Source organism: Prionailurus viverrinus, chromosome C1, assembly GCF_022837055.1.
Source record: "Prionailurus viverrinus isolate Anna chromosome C1, UM_Priviv_1.0, whole genome shotgun sequence".
Lineage (NCBI taxonomy): Eukaryota > Metazoa > Chordata > Mammalia > Carnivora > Felidae > Prionailurus > Prionailurus viverrinus.
This window is the reverse complement of record NC_062568.1, coordinates 211,740,668-211,756,101: the sequence shown is the minus strand read 5'-3', so window position 1 is coordinate 211,756,101 and position 15,434 is coordinate 211,740,668. Positions and strand designations below refer to the sequence as shown.

At 58.2% G+C, this 15,434-nt stretch overlaps 1 protein-coding gene across 3 annotated transcripts in view; it reads left to right on the top strand.

Annotated features, from left to right (window-relative positions):
• Positions 1-5,080: 5,080 nt before the first annotated feature.
• The window catches only part of AJAP1 (adherens junctions associated protein 1), a 124,349-nt gene continuing 113,995 nt past the window's right edge, over positions 5,081-15,434 (top strand). For 2 of the 3 annotated variants that reach the window (XM_047871398.1, XM_047871400.1), the window contains exon 1: positions 6,400-6,530. The gene's annotated coding sequence lies outside the window, so the exon portion shown is untranslated. Of the gene's footprint in view, positions 5,384-6,399; positions 6,531-15,434 lie in introns of those variants that run through there. The other variant, XM_047871399.1, reaches the window with a different exon arrangement.

Sequence of the window (15,434 nt, the reverse complement as noted above, 5' to 3'; positions counted from 1 at the left end):
GATGATGATGATGATGGTGATGATGATGGTGGTGATGATGATGATGACAATGGTGACGATGGCGACGATGGTGATGGTGACGATGGTGATGATGGTGGTCACTATGATGCTGATGATAATGGTGGTGATAGTGGTGGTTGTGGTGATTATGGTGATGATGATGGTGACAATGATGGTGGTGATGGTGATAATGAGGATGGTGATGATGTTGATGGTGATGATGATGGTCACTATGATATTGATGATAATGGTGGTGATAGTGGTGGTTGTGGTGATTATGGTGATGATGATGGTGACGATGGTGATTTTTCTTGACAATTCACAGCTCCTCCCTCTAGATAGAAGTATAGCCTCAGAAGAGGCATTATCCGGTTATCTCTACAGCTAGGGGTAAGCAAATCACCCCCACCACCAGTTGTAGTTGACAAGTGTCTGTCTCTGTGTTTCTAGCATTAGTCAGGTGCCCGACCCTTGGACAGGTAGTGTAATCTAGTCCCCAGTCCTCTCAGCCTTGAAAGGTAAAAGCTATCTAGAGTTTGGAGATAGAAAAGGTGTGCAGACTCAGCATGCCTTCCAGAAAACACCCGCCTTCCTTTGAACAGATTCTGGCATTGTTGAATTTAGGGGCTCAGTGAGATTGAAATGCAAGCTATCTTCTTGAATCATTGACATCTACTGGTAAACTTAGTAGATTGCAGGAGTGTCCCAAGTGGTGCCTGTCCCTCCCTGTGTGAGGGTAATGTTTCCTCAGCCTACCCATGTGAGCCCAGCTGTGTTACTTGCCTCGACCAGTGAAATGTGCACAGAAGTGACATGTGTTCCTTCCCAGCAGCAGTTTTAAAGGGCCACCGTGAAGTTCACCATGACTCCGTGCCTTGTGTTATGGGACTAGGGACGTCCAGGTAAGGGCAGCTCCTTCAGGTTGGGTCCCAGAATGAAGACAATGTGCAGCAAAGCTGGTGGCGACTGTTGGTGGTCGTGAGCAAGAGTGAGAGATTGATCTTTGTTGGGTTCAGCCATGGAGCTCTGGGGGTTGTCTGTTGATACAACCTAATCGAGTCACAGCTGACTGATGCGGTTTATGAATCAATCTGGAAAGGACATCAATAGTTGAGACACACCGGCATCCAGCTTTGCCTTCTCTGCCTGGAGCCCAGGGTCTCCTCTGCCTGGAGCCCAGGGTCTCTGGCAGTAACAGCAACCGGTCTCAGGTCAGACCTTCTTTCCTGAGCAGTTGTCCCCATTTAAGGAGCTCTCCAGCCAGGCATGCTTGTTTCCAGGCTGCTGCATCCACTGGTCCCTTCTGTACATGCTTGGTGCTCATTCAACGAGGTGAATGAATTCTCTCATCCTCCTCGCAGGGGTCGGACTTTTGGGGACCAGCGAGAGACTCACCCCCCTGCAAAACCAAAGGTCTTTTCTCCCATGTCCCTGATCTCCCCCTCCCTTCTTTTTTAAGATCCAAATGAGCCCCATCCTGAGTACTTTGTGAGGTCTAGTCCCTCTTCCCTCCCCCTCCCAAAGCCCAGTGTCTCCTGGAGTGTGAGAGAGGAAGGGGATCCTCACATCTTCTGGCTTCTCCAGACACCGTTGCCTCTTCCCCACCCTAACCTGCCCCACAACAGAGACCACCCCTTCCATCACTACCCCCCCCCCCCCAACAACTGCCTTAGAGCAGAACCACAACACAGGACAAAACCCTCAGACTTTGGTCTCAGCCACAGTTAAGAGAAAGTAAGGACTCCGCTGGGCACTGGGGCCCCTCCCCTGGGGCACCCCAGCCTTTGACTGGCTTCTCAGCATGTATCTGTCCACCTCTGGACCTTCTCTTTCCTCCAACTTCAGGCTCCAGACCTCCAGACTCCACAATGCCAAGGGGCTGTGCTCAAATTGTCACTTTATTTTGCAATGCAAACTAATCCTCTTCCTTACCCATGTGATAGATGTAGCAGAGCTCTCATCACAGAGAATCCCTAAAAGCCTTGAAACTGGGGCTTGCCCACCCCCCCCCCCCACCAGCCAGATCAAATTCTTAGGTAGTCCTTTTCTCACCTGCCTTCAGAGCCCATCACTTGCTCAGAACAAGCAGAAGCAGCAACTTTTCCTCTTTCCGATACACAAGTGTGTCTGAATGGACGGTAGACAGCTGGCATTTTCTTCTGCTGACCCTGGACTGCGGGATGACCGTTGTGGGTGGGGGTGGGGGTAGGCAATCTCGGCTTCCCTCTCTGGCCTCTGACACGGGCAGCCTCCCCCTTGCACTCAGCTGGAGTCTGCAGCTGTGTGCAGAGCCTCACCTGGCACCTGGCGACCAGCTCCAAAGAGGAGGCAGGAATTCTAAAGTCTGGGCACTTAACCTCCCCCAGAAGGAAAAGCCACCTGGAGTTCATTCCCTGTCCCCACCTCCAAGCAAGTTTTCTTGTGCGGGGGCGGGGGGGGGGAGCTGGTAAGGCAGGGGGCACAGAAGACAGTAGTGTGAACGCTTTAAAGAGACTTATAATAATTTTAATCAGCATTTCCCTTCCATTTAAAATCACAAACTTAGCTACTTAATCAAATGTCATGCTTAAGACACATCTACCCTCCTTGGGAGAAAAATGAACAGTGGAAGCTCAATTTGGCTTGGATGGGTTTTAAAAATAGTCACTCGCTGAAGGCCATTAGGTAAATGGCCTAAGAGAGCTTCAAAGAGGACCTCCGGCAGAGGGTCAGCCAAGTCCTTTGTTGGGAAAATAGGGCAGGGCAGAGGCGAGGGGGCTGGGAGGGCGCAGGATGCAGCTTGCTCCGGAGTAGGGGGTAGCAGCCAGATGTGGGGAGGGGGATCTTTCTACAGCGGGTACATCTGAAAACTTTTCCTTTTGCACTTGCTGAAGCTGCTAAGCCTGTGTGTGTGTGTGTGTGTGTGTGTGTGTGTGAGTGTGAGTGTGTGTGTGCACGTGACAAGTCTGTGTCTCCGGTGTGGGATGACATACACCCACACCTCCCCAATTCCCAAGCGAGGAAAATGAAAGGGTCAGAAAATGTGAGAAGCCGTTAAAGTACAGGAAAATCGGTTGCATTAATGGTGAAATAGAAGTCTTGGCTTTATTATTTTACAGCATGGAAGAAATGGCAATGTTTTCATCAAGAGAAAAAAATAAACACAAACAGAGTACCAGGTGGGTGCTCTCTTTGGCGGGAGTTGTGCTGGTGTGACCGGTGCCCCAAAGGAAAAAAGAAACTGGTATGCCCTCGTCCTTACGGAGATGCTCCAGCCCGGGGTGGGGGAGGGGGGTGGAGGGCGGCCTCCCTCCCCCAAAGATTCGAGAGGCCTGTGCTCACTTGTGTCGCGTAGAGTCTGATATGTCCCCGAGACTCCTGCCAGCCTCTGCCCTGTTTTTTTTTTCAGGACACACTCCTCTCTACAATCCTTGGTCCTTGGGCTCGTATCTGAGGGCTGGGGACCCCCAGGGTATGGTGGGTAGAGTCCAAGGGGTCTCTATACTTGGGTGAGGAAAAATGACATCTTTATTCTTGCCAATTCCCACTGAAATCCAGCATTTCCGTCCATCACACGTGTAGGCAACAGGCCACAGTGGCAGGAGGTCCCTGAACTGGGGCCAAACAGGGAACTGCAGGCAGTCATTCCCCCATCCCACGACCGAGACTTCTGATGTCTTAAAGTACCATATTTGTTTTTAATATTTGGGTAACACGTTGCAATATCATTGACTTCCTAAAAACCCTCTGCATTTCAGTGTGTGCATTTATAAACGTCTGAGACAAGGTGGGCAAGTTCGCACGTGGCCGCTGAAGGGGGTCCCCGGAACAGAGCAGGTTGGGACTCCCCCCACCCACAGCCCACCTGGCCCAGGGTTGTCCTGGCTCCTCCAGGGGCCTCCCTCCTGCAGCACCCCCACTTTGTCCCGCTAGGTGGCAGCACTGTGGGCACCCCCTTCTCCCCTGACTATCTCTGGGCCCAGCCTGCTATTCCAATACTTCCCTGTCTCCCTTAGTGGGGACGTGTTCCCCCAAAACCCCTCAGGGAGAAGGCTGCATGGGAAAACCACCCAGGAGTGGCCAGGCAGGTGCAGTGCTGACTCAGCCTGGTGCTTCCCTGAACCACAATCGCGACGGTGAGAGTGTGAGGCCATCTCATTGAATCCCCATGAAAATCTGGAAGGGAACATGAGACCCATTTTGCAGAGGAGGAAACAAGATCAGAGAGGCCAGAGAAGGCACCATGACCCCACAGTTAGGCAACAGGAGTGGCTGGTCTGCCCATGTCAAAATCTGGGTTCTTGCCACTATCCTTCCTTGCTTCTGGCCTTTCTCCTCTGGGATCTTCCTGGACCTCCCGTCTGGGTGGAGTAGACTCCCACGATGCCCAGGGAAGAAGGGTGCACCTGGGAGTCCAAAGTTCCATCCATGCTGGGCCTGGATCTGCCCCGCCACCAACTCACTGCCCTTCCCAGGGAGGCCCCGAGCAGCCAAGTGGAGTCTCCGCTGATCTCACAAGACTGGGGTGATTCCAGAGCTTAGCTAGGGGAGGCCCCTGCACAGATCAGGTCCGGTGTGAGTTAACCTTCCCTTCCACTCCCTGGACCCGGCTTCCACGTCTGCCGCAGAAGGGCGGCACTCGGTGGTCTCTAAGGCCTCCAACTCTGTGCCTCCGTGGAGGGCACCGAGTAGACGGCGGGCCTCTCTGGGTGGTTTCCCTGGTCAGCACAGCAGGTCCGGCCTCCGGGGGGGGGGGGGGCAGTTCACTGTAGGTCACTTCTCTGGGTGAAGAGAGCCCCCATCTAGAGCCTTTCCTCCTCCAGCCCCTGCCCTGCAAGCGCAGCCTCACCCGGAAGGCACAAGGGAAGTCCTGGGATGGGGAAGGGACCGGATTACCGGCTGTGGCGGCGAGCCTGGGAGGCCGAGGGCCCGGAACTCTCAGCGAATCCTCCGGATCAAGGGCCTGGCCAAGCGGAGGCGGCAGTCGGGCGAGCTGCCTGACTCCCAGCCCCGGGGGGCTAGGGGGAGCGTCGAAATTCGGGACCGGGCTGGGTTGGGACAGAAGGCGCTAAGCGCTGACCTGGAACGCAGGGGCCCAAGGCGGGGGCCAGGGAGGCGGGAAGAGGAACCCTCCTCTGCTTCGCAGACTCTGGCGGCGCCTCTTGCGCAGCTCCGCCTGGAGGAAACTTTTCTGCGCAGCCTCTCGCTCCAGGCGCCCCCCGCCCCAGGGCCTCACGCGGGAACGCCCCCTCCCCAAATGAGCTCTCCGGGTCCCCTGGGCGCCCCCGTAAACGGGTCGGAACCTCGAACCGCTTCGCAGGCCATCCGGTTACCGTGGCAACACCATCCGGCGGCGCCCGGCGGTCCAATCCGCGCCCGCGGCCTCTCCGGAGCCTCTCCCAAGGTGGGGACTGAGACCCGGCAGGGGCTGGGCAGGGGGGCGGCCGGGGGCCCCGCCTGACGCGTCGCGGGGCGAGGCGAGGCGGGGCGGGCGCGAGCGGCAGCCGGCGCCGGGCAGGGGGCTCCGGCTCCAGTTCGAGGGGCGGGGAAAGGCGGGTGACGTGAGCCGGGCCGGGCGGGCGGAGTTGGGACCCGCTCGGGGAGGCGGGGGCGAACGCGCGGAGAGGCAGACGCGCGGAGGGAGGCGGCCAAGCGGCGCGGGCGGCTCTGCGGCGGGCGCGGTGGGCGCGGGCGGCGGGGGCCCCGGGATCCCCGCGCGCCTCTCTCGGCGCGGCGCCGGCCGCCGCGCGTCCCCACGCCCCACGCGCTGCACGGCGCCCTCGCCCCGCGCGCCTCCCGCGCCCCGCCTCCTGCCGGCCTCTCGGCGCCGCGGCCGTCTGCAGAGCGAGCGCTCAGACGGAGCCCCCCGGCCAACTTGAGAGCGGCGCCGGCCGGCGGCGCAGCCCCCGCCGGGAGCCCCCTGACCTGGCGGCGCGCAGAAGCGACCCGCGTCCTTCCGCGTCGCCGCCCGCCCTCACCCCCGGACCGCGCCGCCCCCTCGGCGCGGGGCTGGGACCGGAGGCGAGAGCCGCGCCACGCCACGAGACACGCACGTGCGCCGCGGCGCCGCCCGGCCTCCCTCCCCACCGCCCCCGGAGGGCGAAGCCGCGTCTCTCCTCCGACCCTCGCCGCGCTGCTCGGCCGCAGCGCCGGAGCGCGCCCCTCCCGGGCCGGCCGTGGGCGCCCCCGCCTCCGCCGCCGCCCTCTGCCGGCTCGCCCCCGGAGGGGCGGCGAGCCCCCGCGCCCCGGCCCGAGGATGTTGCGCCCCCGCGCGGGCCGCCCCGCCTGAGCCATGCGCCCCCAACGGCGGCGGCGCGCCGGCCGGCATGGAGCCCCGCGCGCGGCGCGCGCTCTGACTCGCTCTGCGCCCGCGGCCCGGCGGGCGGGCGGCGGCCGGGCGGCGGCGGCGGACTCGAGAGCCGGAGACCGGCGCCGCGGGACGGAAGCGAGCGGGCGCGGGCGCCGCGCAGAGATGGCCGGGGCGAGCAAGGTCTGAGGCTCCGCTGCCCGAAACGTGAACCATGTGGATTCAACAAGCTTTTAGGACTCAGGTGAGCGACCCGGCCGGCGCCGGGGTGCGTGTTGGCTGCGTGGGTGCGTGGGTGCCGGGCTGGGCTGGAGCGTGCGCTCTCCTCAAACGTTGCGAATAAAGGGGACCCTCCCCGCTCCCCGCTAGCGGCCGGAGGCGGCCGCGGGAGCCGCGTCCGGGTGCCAGTCCCGAGCCCGGAGCTCCGCGGCCCCCGCAGGGAGCGGCCGGCTCTCCCTGCCTGCGCGCGTCCGGGTCCGGCCAGGGGGTGCCCGCCCCGGCTCCCCGTGCAGCGGGGCCGGCCGGTCGAGCCCGCGGCTCCCGGCGCCAGCAGCGCAGTGTCCTGGCCTGCCGCCCCGGCGCGCCTCCTCCTTGGGGCCCCGGCCGGCCGTGGACCCTGGGCGGGTGCCGGGGCTGCCGGAGAAAGCCAGAGCTCTCCCGGCTCCCGGCTCCCGGTGAGAGCTGGGCAGGCGGAGTTGGAGGAAAACCAAAATCAAACAGCCACTCCGCCCTCCCTTACCCTTCCTCGGGGCCCCAGGGCTGAGCAGGGGCCTCCCCGGGCTCCCAGCGGCCGATCCAGCTGTTTGCCGGTGACCTCCGGGGCCCTGACGGGCGCGCGCACACAGCTGGCGGGCAGCTGGGGCGGGAGACTCTGGGGCTCTGGGGGAGGTGCGCGGGCAGCCCCCTCCCCCCCCACGCAGACACCCTCGGAGAGCGCCCGGGGGCTTGTCTAGGTCGGGACTCCAGGGCCAGGTGGCACCAGGGGTCCAGAGCCGGGAACTCGCGGCAGGGGTACTCAGGAAGACCCTTTTGGGCAAACTTTGCCCGCTTGTCGTGGCGCTCAGCCATTCGGCCCGTGCCTCGGGCGGCCTAGGGCCCAGGAGTGCACGGTTGTCTCGTTGGTCCCGCAGAGCCGCCACCCGAACCGTCCGCCCGCACTGCCAGGGGGCTTCGCCGAGCCGGTGCGTTTGGGTCCCGAGGTTGCCACTACCGAAAGCAGGGAGGACGTAGGCGGAGGCGGAGAAAGCGCGTGCGGTTCTGGAGTTTGTCCACCTGGGATGCACTGCGCTCCCGCGCTGGGGAGGAAAGGGCCGGTAGGTGCTGGGACTACTGCCGGAGCCGCCCCCACACCGCCGCCCCACTCGAAGCTGGGGGGGAGTGAGCCGAAGCGAGACCCAAGTGCGCGACCTGATTTTGAGAAATCGGAAGAGTGTCCTCTGTCGAGCGCGCCGAGCGTTGTCTAGCTAACCTTTGATTTATGAGAGACAAACCCGCACCCCGGGGGTAAGCACTGTTTAGAACATCTAGAGAAAATTGTCAAATGTTATTATCCGCTTTTTTTTTTTTTTTTTTCTGGAAAGCGGCACTCCTTTTTCACGGTGGCTGGTTGGCTAGTGTGGGCTTTAAAAGGTTAACGGTGAAGCGAATCCTGTTGGGGTATTGGCCTGGCCTGAATCGATACCGTGTGCTTGGACTAGATAAGGTTTAGGCTCCCTGTTCTGGGACGCAGAACAAAATGGATCGAGGGCAGCGTTGCCGGGTGACCCCCTCCAGGTGCCCTGCCATCTGCCTCTCAGGTCTCAGCCAGCCCCGCAAGGCCTCGGGAAAGAGCAGAGGGTCCCAGCCCCGGCTCTGGGCTCACCTCCTGCTCCCAGATGCTTCCCAAGCTCCTGTCTGGTGCTTCATTTCTGACCGACTGCTGGCAAGTTATTTGAGCTGCTGTGGTTCAGAATTCACTAAAGCAGTTCCTCTAAAGCATCCCCAAGTGAGATCTCCTTGGGATTTTGCTGTAGGAAATAGTTCTGTTGGTGATTTTGAAGTTTGACCTTTTGTTGTTGTTTTTTGTTTTTCCTTCAGTGTTAGCACAAAAGATTTTCTGTAAGGGTGCCTCTAAGGACAGCCTGTCACCTGTCTTGGAGGCTGACCGGAGAGGGCTCTGTCATGTCTGTGAGAGCCACCCCCTGGCCAGGAGAGGTGCCTGGCCAGGAGGGTCTGTGTGCTTTTAGCGTCGCACCAGGCGAGGGTCGCAGTAACAAAGCCAGGATCGCTTGCTTGAAAGCTGGAAATGCACTTTTTCCTTGAAGAAAGCCGGTCATCGTCTCTGCTTACACGCCACTCTGTGGCTCCCTAGGCGAGCATAGGGCACCCCTGCTGCCAGGCTTGGAACCTGGTTGTGTCAGGCAGACGCTGAACCCGGAGCCCAGGTGGCAGAAAGCAGCTCCGGGCGTCACCTGAGCGAGAAGCTCTCTGCTCGGGCTCCCGAGACGAAGTCTGGGCTCGGTGTCTGGCTTCTGTGTTCGGCCAGAGCTGTGCAAGCAGCCTTTTCCTCTCACGAGGCGGAAACGGACGGAGTCGGATGGAGCCGTTGCTGTGCCTGCGTGGTGGTGGTGGTGGTCTCAGAGCTGCAAGCACGGATCAAGGTGTCTGTCGAAGGCAGCCCGTAGCTTGACCGGCTGGGTCGGAGCTCTGACAGTAAGGAGCGTGGATCCCGGCTCGGAGGGGTGCTGAGTAAGCACGCAGCAGAGTTCGGCTGCCTCCTTGCAAGTGGCCTCGGAGGCTGCAGGCCACCGTGCTGCAGCTTTCCTCAGGGGCTGGGAGCATACAGGACATCGGCCAGGTGTCCTTCCCAGGCTGTGCTCCCGGGGGGCCGCTCTGTCTGTCCTTCCACCACAAGGCCCCGGGTGCCTGTGTGTCTGCGTGGGGGTGGGCGTGGGACAAAGCGATGTGACGGTTGGTTTTCACGGGGTGCTTTTCAGCCCCCCCGAGTGCTGGCCACACACGCGGCACCACGTTCGGGCCCAGCACGTGGACCCAGCGGTTTGCCCCTCACCGTCCCCACCTCGAAAGTCCTCCGGCAGCTGGGGACTGGCCAGAGGCGTTAGGAGGACGGACGGCGTCAGAGGCTCTGTCCACAGGCGTCGCCCTCCCGGTGAAGCCTGGCTCGTGCCCATTTCCAGCTGCTGACACCAAATTGGTCGCAGCCGGAATCCATCGCGCGTTCGCGGCTGGGATGCTGGAATAAATGGCCATTCTGGGAGGCAGCTCGAATCTCTCCACCCCGGGGGCGCGTCCCCCTCCCCTCATGCCACGCCCACCCAGGGGATCCACCTGCCAAGCGGAGGAGGGGCTGGCGGGCTCTTCCCAGTCTGTCCTTTCTGTTGATTTATTGTAATCACCTGCTTCCTTTTCTTCCGTGCATCCAAGAGGGCGATAAGCAGGGAGCAGGGCAAGCCAGTGGAGACAGCTCCACGCCTCCCCGAGACGCCTGTCTCCGTGTCTCCGGAGAGGGACTAGCCTGCTTCCCCACTGCGTCCTGCGTCCTCTTGGCCGGGGTGGCTCAGCTGTCCGTGGGATCTGCGGCAGCCCAGCCTGGCCTTGCCGTCCCCCAGCCCGCTGGCCTGGGCACCACCAACATGTCTGGCACAAGACGTTTCACTTCACTTCCCTGGGCTTTTTGTGCCCAGACTACCCTGCGCAGCCCTGTGGATAAAAGCTGCACCCTGGGTCTTGATGAAGTGAATAACCAGCAAACCCCGACCCACCCATGACTCCCGAGCCTTCCAGAGCCCCGGGGCTCCTGTCTGGGGTTACGTAAGAGTCCTCTGCTTTCCATATGAGTAGTTGCCAAGTTTTCTTCAAAGGGCTACAAGTCAGTAGAGACCAAATTGATGTACAGATTAGCTTGGAAAGCCAAATATATCCTTGATCTAGATTTTCATGTTTGAAGTCTGGCTCGAGAGGGTTTCTCCTGCCCGATGCCGGTCAGACACGAGGGGGAGGCAGGAGCTGGGCCTTGCTGGAGCTGGAGCAGACCAGCCATGGGGCCCACTGACTCCCCTTCTCTAAGACCCCCTTCCAGGAATTCAAAGGAGTCGGTGAGTCATGAGGCCGCCCGAGTGGGGACCGGCAGTTACGTAACTCAGATTAAGTCTCAGTTAATAGAAAGTCAGAGGCTGTAGCCTGCCCCTGTCAGAGTTTCGGGGGCCCTGGGGTTGGGGGACCGGGCTGCCCGGTTCTCCTGCCATGTCAGGGCGGGATCGGATGTGATCGCCTGCAGGAGGCCTGGCTGCCCCAGCCCCCCACTTGGGCCAGCACTCTGCGCTTCGGCAATCGGCGAGGAACAGTGGGGTATTTCTTCACCGCCAGGCCCCCCAAGCCCCTTCCAGAGGAGGGTGCAGGATTGGGGCCAGCTGCCTGATCGTGTCCCAGCAGCCCCTGGACCGGCCCGGTGAGCTGTGCTGGGTTGCTGGGTCTTGTCTTCTCTCTCTGGCCAGGGCTCCGGGAGACTGAGGAGCCAGACGCCCAACATTGCTCTATGGGGGGAGGGGATCCTCATCACTGTGAGCCTCTCCGGCACTGAAGGCGAGCCCAGAACAGGGGTGGCAGGTTGGGTGGGAGTCCCGTGTTGGCAAAGGGCAGGGTCCTGCCACTGGACCAAGGGGACCCGGGGAGGGGGTGCTGGGCTAGTATTTGCATTTGTGTCCCCTGCCTACACTCTGCAGAGGGTGTCACTTTGTTCCCCGCCCCCACCCCCCACCCCCCAGGAAAGGTTGGTGGCAGCCGTGCTGGGTCCATCCCTGCTTCTGCCCTCCCAGCCTGTCGTCCACCATGCTTGTGCTGTCCGCTCGCTCGGACGTCTGCCCTTTGCTGCACTTCTTTGTGGCCAGCCAGGGAGCACTGGTGTGGCAGGACCCACTGCCCCTCTGCCCTCCCTCTGTTCCCACCCCGTGTGGACAGTTGCCTGGCCCATGTGGCTGTTGAAGTCTTGTTGCCGGCCCTCCCGGGGGAGTCAGTGCTTGGGCCTGTGCGTGACCTCAGGGGCTTCTGGAAAGCGAAGCGCAGGGACCTTGGAGACTAAGGGGGTGTGTCCCCTGGAAACCGGTGCTCGGGCTTCCTGCTCTGCCCGGAAGAGCAGCCCTGGTCTCTGGACTGTGGGCTCACGAGGGCAGGGACTGAGCCTCGTCCTTTACTGCCTCCTGAGAAGAGTGCGTGGCACACAGCAATAGCTCAGGAGACGTCTGCGCCTGAGTAAACGTGTCCGTCTGGCACCGTGCCCTTGCTTCGTCAAGTCTTGCCCTGTGGTTACTCGTCCTTAACTCTGAGGCATAGGAAAGGAATTCCCAGCCGGACCTGCCTCAGGTGTAGGCCCTGTCCTGCCCCAAAGAGGTACACCATTTCTTCCACCCTACTTCCTGGAGCTCACATTTCCGCCATTAGAGATTCTTTTCTTTGCTGTGAGATTTAGTCACAATTGGAATGCAGACATGTTTGGGAAAAAAGCAATCCTTATTGAGCCCTATCAGTCATCACGGGTTTGCTAGGAGTGACAGTATCCGATATCTAAGTGTCTGGGAGGAGGAGTGGCTGTAGATGGGAAGGAAACATGAAGGCAGGTGGCACAGGGGTGGCGGTGGGGTCGAGGGGGAAGGTACCACCGAGGGAGGTTGGGGAGATGTGGGGTGAGGGTGGGCTTGGGGTCAAATGCAAACTATTGGCCTCACAACTGGACTCCGTTCTCCCCTCCCTTTGGCTTTTTCGGGGACGGGAAAGTGGGTTCATGCGCGGGACTAGGAAAACGTGGAGCTGACGGAGGCAGCTCCTTTGAAAGAGAAGGTTCTGGTCAGTCTGTGAGTCCACAGGTGGGCGGGTAGGTAGATGTTGAGGAGCGGTCGTGGTGCACACACACCTCTGGCCCCTGTGCTCCTGTCCCAACGGTGAGCTGCAGAATTTGTGCCGGACCAGATAGCACGTGTTCCTTTTCTCAAAACGTTGGGGCAAAACTGACCTACGTTATCTTAGTTTCAGGTGCCCAGCTGGATGATCCGGTGTTTGTAAGTCGAATCGGCGTCCAGCCCTTCGCTCACTTACAGAATTTCTTTCCCCCCACTGGTGGTTGCTGGAGTGTGGGGTGGGGGTGGGCAAAATGGGCACAGGGGGTCCAAAGCTGCAAATACGCGGTCATAAAATGAGTCACGGAGTGGCACGGGCGGCCTGGCGACTCTTAGTTAATCCGACACGTCCGCCTTAAATGTCTGTGCACCCGAGAGATGACACCCCGATCCCCGATCTCGTATTCATTTCATCCACACCTGTAGTCCGCTCCTGATTCCCGCGTGCCTGGGGGCTGGTGCCGTGCAGACTCCAAAATAAGAAGGTTTCTGCCCTCGAAGACCCCACACTCCAGTAATGGGGGGGCATACGTGTCGGGGTAGAAATAGTGTCGCCAGAGCAGAGATCAGCACCGTCCGGTAGGAAGAGAATACGGGCCACGGCTGGGACTCGGGAGCCTCAGGGGGCTGTGGGTTGTCATACTGGACAGTGTCCTGTGGAGACTCAGAAGTGACAAAAGGAGATGTTTCAGAGCCTGCCACCCCTCCCCCCAACCAATGTGGGACTTCGGTGCCGTCACTCGTTAGTATGAGCTCCGAGGAAGGTCAGGCTGGCCAGCAGTGGACAATTGCTGTGCGTGCCACATCCTCTGTGCCTGGTCAGGCCAGTGATGCAGGTAGAGCACTGAGCGACGGCTGAGGCAACAGCTAACGGCCTTCGGGCCCAAGTGAGACACAGCTGGCCTGCAGGTAGGCGGTTCACACCTTCTGGAGCCATTCCCATACTGGGTTGTAAGGAAGTGCTTTTGGGGACTTAAGAGGGGGTGACGGAGCCTGCTGACTAGTAACAGAGGTGTCACAGGCCAGCGGACAGCCAGCGGAGGGCTAAGACAGCAAATGAGAGAATAAGACAGAAGGCCGGTCGCCTTCCGAAGGGAGAGCTGACCCCCTAGAGGGACAGTTCCAGGGTGGTGCCCCAGGGTGCCCCAGAGCCAGCAGCGGCTGGAATGTACCATCGGCTCCCGAAGGAACACACCCGGTGGTGACAGACATCCCCGGGGCTTCTCCGGCCGCGTGCGCACCAGACCTGACCCAAGGGCAGGCCTTCATTCTCTCCCCTGAACTTAGCGCTTATCACCTATGTGATCCTGAGAGTCTGTGCCACCTCGGGCCTCGTGAGAGGAGGACAAATGGTGAATTGCCAAGGTCTGGTTCTAATGAAGACGTTTAGGAATATTATTCCAGATAAAGGTGTGTGTGTGTGGTGTGTGTGTGTGTGTGTGTGTGTGTGTGTGTGTGTGTGTGTGTTGGGCACTTTGGAGACCAGTGGACATCAATGCACTTATAGAGGGCCTGGCTGGGTCAGTCAGTTGAGTGCCCGACTCTTGATTTTGGCTCAGTTCATGATCTCACAGTTCATGGGTTCAAGCCCCACATTGAGCTCTGCCCTGACGGCTCAGTGCCTGCTTGGGATTCTCTCTCTCTCTCTCTCTCTCTCTCTCTCTCTCTCTCTGCCCCTCCCCAACTCATGCTCTCTCTCAAAATAAATTTAAAAAAAAATAACCTTAAAAAAAACACTTACACCGGGAGCTCCAACTCCAGGTGAAAAGACCAGTTCTTAAAACAAAACTCCTCCCGCAGAAGGATGCTTGCTGTGTTCACAGGGTTAGGCGTCTAATAAGAAAGGGTGGACCGTGCCTCATGAGAACCTGGCTGCTGATAAAAAAAAAAAATCCTTAACGAGATATTAGCAAACCATGTTTCACCGTATGTGGAAAGAAGCATATACCATGTGGGGTTTATTCTAGGGGTACAGAAATGGCTCCACATTTGAAAGTCGGTCAAGGCAATCTGTCAAATGAAAGACTGAAGCAGAAACACCATATGAGCCTCTGCATGTGATGAATTCAGCATCTGTCCATGAGAACTGCCAGAGGTGTAGGAACAGAGGCTCACTTTCTCCACAGTTCTCCACAGCTAACTTCACACCTAATGCTACGAAACTGGAAGCTTTTCTCCTGGAGATCAGGAATAAGCCAGGGATGTCTGCTCTCACTCACTCTCATTCAGCACAGTGCTGGAAGTTCTAGCCAGAGGGGACAGAGGATGAAAAGGCAAGAAAAGACATACAGAAAGGGAGAAATAGAACTGTCCCTATTTGCAGATGATGTGATTGTCCACACAGCAAGTCTCATGTAATCTATTAAAAAAAAACCTTCTAGAGCTAATGAATGATTTCAGCAAGGTTGGAGGACACAAGAGAAATGAATCGCATTCCCATCTATTAGTAACAAACACCTGGACCCTGAAATAAGAAATGCAGTGGCATTTACAGTCACTCCCCAAAACGAGACATTTCAGTGTAGACCTAACGAATCGTGTTATGCTCATGACTCGCGTGCCCAGGCCTATGTGGTGCTGATGGAAGAAATCAAAGAAGAATCTAAATAATGGAAAGCCATACCATGTTCATGGACAGAGAGACTCAAGGAAGGAAGTCACTTCTCAAACTGATATAGAAGGTTAACATAATTCTTATCAACGTCCAGCAAAAACATTTGCACGCGTAGATGAGATTCTTCTAAAATGCATATGTGAAGGGAGGGGAACTAGCAATACCTAAAACAGCTTTGAAAAAGAATAATAAAGTGAGAGGAATCAGTGTGATTACAAGGCTTATTATGTAGCTGCCATAATCAAGACTGTGTGTCTTAATGGAGGAACAGATATATAGATTTTTCCACAGATAGATTCCCACAAATATGCCCAGCTGATTTTTGATAAAGGTGCTAATTCAGTAGAGGAGAGATAGCATTTTCCAACTAATTGTACTGGAACAGTAGGACATTCATAGCCAAGAGCAAACAAACAAACAAGAACCTTGATATTAGGTCTCCTATCTAATGCAAAATTAACTCGAAATGGGTTACATAATTACATGTAAAATGTAAAACTGGAAAAGCTTTTAGGAAAAAAACCCAGAAATTATTCAAGATGTGAGACTAGGCAGAAAGCTCTCAGACTTGCCACCAAAATCATAATCCATAAAAGGGAAAAAAAAAAACTAATACATTGGATCTCATCAAGGGTTTATAATTTTC